Below are 5,055 nucleotides of genomic sequence, written 5' to 3'. Positions count from 1 at the left end.
ACCAGCTATTTAGGCGGCTGGGGCAGAAGAATCACTTGAACCCAGGAGGTGGAGGTTGTAGTGAGCCAAGATCACATCACTGCACTCTACTAGCCTTGGTGACAGAGTGAGATTTCATCTCAAACAACAACAACAACAACAACCCACTAATTTCTGTCAAAAGCTATGACAATTTGTGAAACATATGGCCGTAAGGAAAAACAATGTCATTATTTTCTGTTACCATCTGTATTTTGAAATCTCTAGCTAATTTTATAGTAACAATACTCTCACTTTTAAGTTATGGATAGAATTTCAGGAAAAGTTTCAGATTTCTGGTCACAGTGGTTCATACCTATAATCCTAGCACTTTGGGGGTCCAAGGTGGGTGGATCACTTGAGGTCAGGAGTTTGAGACCAGCCTGGCTAACATGGTAAACCATGTCTCTAAACTCTTAACTTCATGATAATGATAAATTCTCTAGCTTGATAGCTGATATGACTTGTCTCTCTCTGTCGCCACCCAAATCTCATGATGAATTGTAATTCCCAGTGTTGGAGGAGTGACCTGGGTGGGAGGTGATTGAATTATGGGGCAGACTTCCCCTTGCCATTCTAGTGATAGCGTTCTCATGAGATGGTTGTTTGAAAGCGTGTAGCATCTCACCCTTTGCTCTCTTTCTCTACTGCTCTTGCCATGTGAAGGCTGTGCCTGCTTCTTCTTTGCCTTCTGTCATGATTGTAAGTTTCCTGAGGCCTCCTTGGAAGCAGAAGTGTGTACATCCTGCAAAACTGTGACCCAACTAAACCTCTTCCTTATAAATTATCTAGTCTCAGGCAAGCCTTTATAACAGTGTGAAAACAGACTAATATAAAAAATTGTTACCTGAGAAGTGAGGCATTGCTATTAAGATACCTGAAAATGTGCAAGTAGCTTTGGAACTGGGTAATGGGCAGTGGTTGGAACAGTTTGGAGGGCTCAGAAGAAGACAGGAAGAGGAGGGAAAGTTTGGAACTTAACTAGAGACTTGTTGAATGGTTGTGACCAAAATGCTGATGATGATATGGACAGTGAAGTCCAGGCTGAGGAGCTCTTAGGTGGAGGTGAGGAACTTATTAGGAACTAGAGTAAAGGTCACTCTTGCTATGCTTCGGCAAATAGATTGGTAGGATTGTGTTCCTGCTCTAGGGATCTATTGAACTTTGAACTTGAAAGAGATGATTTAAAGTATCTAGTGGAATAAATTTCTAAGCACAAAGCATTCAAGATGTAGCCTGGCTGCTTCTAAACTTGTGTACTCTTCTGCATAAGCAAATAAATGACCTGAAACTGGAAATTATATTTAAAAAGTGAGCATAAATGTTTGGAAAATTAGCTGCCTGGCTGTGTGGTAGGAAATAAAAACCAGTTTTTCTGGGAAGGAATTCAAGCAGCTGTATACATTTGCATAAGTAAAGAATAACCAAATGTTAATAGCCAAGACAATGGGGAAAATGTCTCCAGAGCATATCAGAGACCTTTGTGACGGTCCCTCCTATCACAGGCCTGGAAGCCTGGGATGAAAAAATGATATCTTGGTCAAGGCCCAGGGCCCCACAGCTCTGTACAGCCTTGAGACATGGTGCCCTGCATAATACCTGATCCAGCTCCAGCTGTGGCTAAAAGGAGCCACGTGAAGCTTGGGTCACTGCTCCAGAGTGTTCAAGATAGAAGGGCTTCCACATGGTGTTAAGTCTGCAGCTGTGCAGAGGACGAGAGTTGAGGCTTGGGAGTCTCCATCTAAATTTCAGAAGATGTATGGAAATGCCTGAAGGTCCAGGCAGAAGTCTGCTGCAAGGGGGCAGCCCTCATAGAGAACCTCTACTAGGGTAGAGTGAAGAGAAAATATGGAGTTGGAGCCCCCACAAAGACTTCTCACTGGGGCACTGGCTGGTGGAGCTGTGAGAAGAGGGCCACTGTCCTTCAGACCCCAGGATGGTAGATCCACCGGCAGCTAGTACCATGCACCTGGAAAAGCCATAGGCTCTCAACACCAGCATGTGAAATCAGCACAGGAGTTATAACCTGCAAAGTCACAGAGGCAGAATTTCTCAAGGCCCTGTGAGCCATCCCTTGTGTCAATGTGGTCTGAATATGAGATGTGGCATCAAAGAAGATTATCTTGGAATTTTAAGATTTAATGACTGCCCTGTTAGGTTTTAGGTTTGCATAAGATCTGTAGCCCCTTTCTGTTGACTTATTTTTCCCTTTTGGAAAAGAAGGATTTACCCAATGCCTATACCCACATTGTATCTTGGAGGTAAGTAACTTGCTTTTGATTTTACAGGCTCATAGGCAGATTAGACTTTGGACTTGGACTTTTGAATTAATGCTGGAATAGATTAAGACTTTGGGGGAGGCCAGGTGCAGTGGCTCACACCTATGTTCCCATCACTTTGGGAGGCTGAGGTGGGTGGATCATGAGGTCAAGAGATCAAGACCATCCTGGTCAAGATGGTGAAACCCCGTCTCTACTAAAAATACAAAAATTAGCTGGGTATGGTGGTGCATTCCTGTAGTCCCAGCTATTCAGGAGGCTGAGGCAGGAGAATTACTTGAACACAGGAGGCGGAGATTGCGGTGAGCCGAGTTCGCACCATTGCACTCCAGGGTAACAAAAGCGAAATTCCATCTCAAAAAAAAAAAGACTTTAGGGGACTGTGGGTGATATTATTTGGTTGTGTCCTCACCCAAATCTTATCTAGAATTCCCATGTGTTATGGGAGGGACACAGTAGGAGGTAATTGAATCATGGAGGCAGGTCTTTCCCATGCTGGTCTCATGATAGTAAATAAGTTTCATGAAATCTGATGGTTATAAAAAGGGGGTTTTCCCTGAACAAGCTTTCTTTCTTTGCCTGCTCCCATCCATGTAAACTGTGACTTGCTCCTCATTGTTCTCTTCCATGATTGTGAGGCCTTTCCAGCCATGTGAAACTGTAAGTCCATTAAACCTCTTTTTTCTTCCCAGTCTCTGGTATGTCTTTATCACTAGATGAAAACAGACTAATACAATTGGGAACACCTGATTGTGTTTGAAATGTGAAAAGGACATGAGATTTGGGAGGTGCCAGGGCAGAATAATGTCATTAGGCTCTGTGTCCCCATCAAATCTCAGGTCAAATTGTAATTCCCAGTGTTGGAAGAGGGGCCTCACGGGAGGTGTTTGAACATGGGGAAGACTTCCCCCTTGCTGTTCTTTTCATAGAGTTCTCATGAGATCTGGTTGTTTGAACATGTATAGCACCTAACCCTTTGTTCCCTCTCTCTCCTGCTCAGGCCAAGTAAAGACCATGCCTGCTTCCCCTTCATCTTCTGCAGTGATTGTAAGTTTCCAGAGGCCTCCACAGAAGCAGAAGCCTATCCAGCTTGTAGAACTGTGAGCTATAAATTTCTTTTCTTTATAAGTTACCTAGTCTCAAGTATGTCTTTATAACAATGTGAGAATGGACTAATACAGTAGCTAGTGTTAACCTTATATGATATGGGAGTAACCTGAAATTAAAGTAAAGGAAATAAAATGCTCTTATCATGCATGGTAATATTGCAAAGAATGATGATAAAATTGCCACCTCTCACAGCAGAAAATTCAGTTTTTCCTCTAGGGTACTTCCTCGGTTCCACCAGGCATTTACCAGAACTGGTGTGCAGCTCTATCACTGTGCATAGATAATCCTCTCCAGAGGTTTAGAAACAGCACAAGCATGGTGATTCACTGGTTATTGAAAATGAGCTTTCCTCCTAACACAGCTGTAATATGGGCAGTGGAGAGAGGAAAAAATTGTGCATTTCTACCACACACAGATACTTTGGCCAAAGAAATATCTGTACTTGTAGCAAGTGATTTTGGTGGTGTTCTCAGCTGAATGCTCTGTGTCCATGAAAGGCTAGACTCTCAGACAGTACTGGAACTCCTGAGACATTTACATGAGGGAAGATCTTTTTATTCCAATGAGATTCTTATGTTTGCCACCAGTAGACACAGAAATACTAATTGATCACCCTGTTTAGCTCAGGACTGACTTTTGATCTCATTTGTTTTCACTAGATAATGATTTTCATTAAAGCTTCTATTTCCTATCCCTCCCTATGTATCTGCCTGACTCTGGTCACTTGAATCTCAGAAAGGAGCATCCAGCAAGTCTCTGAAGCCTTTTTCAACATCCTTCTCACTCTTACTTATCCATCTTTCAGTTCAACATAGTCATAACTTTTGCAGTAATAAAGGGAAATTTTAAACCACAATTTGCTAGATAGCTTGTTGGAGCTGTATTGTCAGTATATATTTTTCTCATCTTACATGGTATTTTCTTTTCTTTTTTTCAGAAGCACCAGACTCCATGAGGCATTTTATTTGTAAATATATTTATCACATCCCTAGAAAAAGAATCCAAGGATTTTCCCTCCTGTGTGTTTTTGTCTTGCTTCTTCATGGTCCATGATGCCAGCTGAGGTTGTCAGTACAATGAAACCAAACTGGGGGGACAGAAGCAGATTATTCTGTCATTTTTCTAGACCTTTGAGTTGCACATCAAATCTGGGGCTGATCACGCCACACTTGTTTAGCCTGCCTGTGAGGTTCACAACAATTTTCCCAGCTCCCTGATAGTCAGTGATTTCAAATTCGCCAATGTAACCATGCTTCATCATCACAGTGAGAAACCGGACGATGACTTTGGAGCATGGCCTAATAAGCACTTGGCGTTTGCCTCTCTTTTTGGCATTGTTGATGCTCTTGAGAGCCTCAGCCAGGACATTCATGTGCACCATTGTGGCGGCATGGAAAGATGCCTGAAAGAGGATGGGAGGGAAGAGACATGGGATTTTCTATACAATGATGACTTTCAAAGTCGTATCTTAAAACCTACCTTCTATCCTGAGCAACATATATTCCTGTCTGATTGTCCCCTATACTTCTCTGCTTGCATTTGCATTGATTGCGCAAACCAGTCTCTGAACATTTCCCGTTAACTCACCTTCTAAGCATGTTTATCTTCTTTTGGTTCCCATTTGAGGCCCAACATGATCTCTATTCAT

The 5,055-nt window shown here is 42.5% G+C and overlaps 1 pseudogene; it reads right to left on the bottom strand.

Annotated features, from left to right (window-relative positions):
* Positions 1-4,395: 4,395 nt before the first annotated feature.
* Positions 4,396-4,791, bottom strand: LOC105706519 (small ribosomal subunit protein uS8-like; annotated as a pseudogene).
* Positions 4,792-5,055: the final 264 nt, after the last annotated feature.

This window comes from Aotus nancymaae, unplaced genomic scaffold (genome assembly GCF_030222135.1).
Source record: "Aotus nancymaae isolate 86718 unplaced genomic scaffold, 86718_ANA_hifiasm-v0.15.2.pri h1tg000022l_1, whole genome shotgun sequence".
NCBI classification, from domain to species: Eukaryota; Metazoa; Chordata; class Mammalia; order Primates; family Aotidae; genus Aotus; species Aotus nancymaae.
Note: the sequence above shows the minus strand (reverse complement) of the source record. Positions and strands in the feature narration are given on the sequence as shown.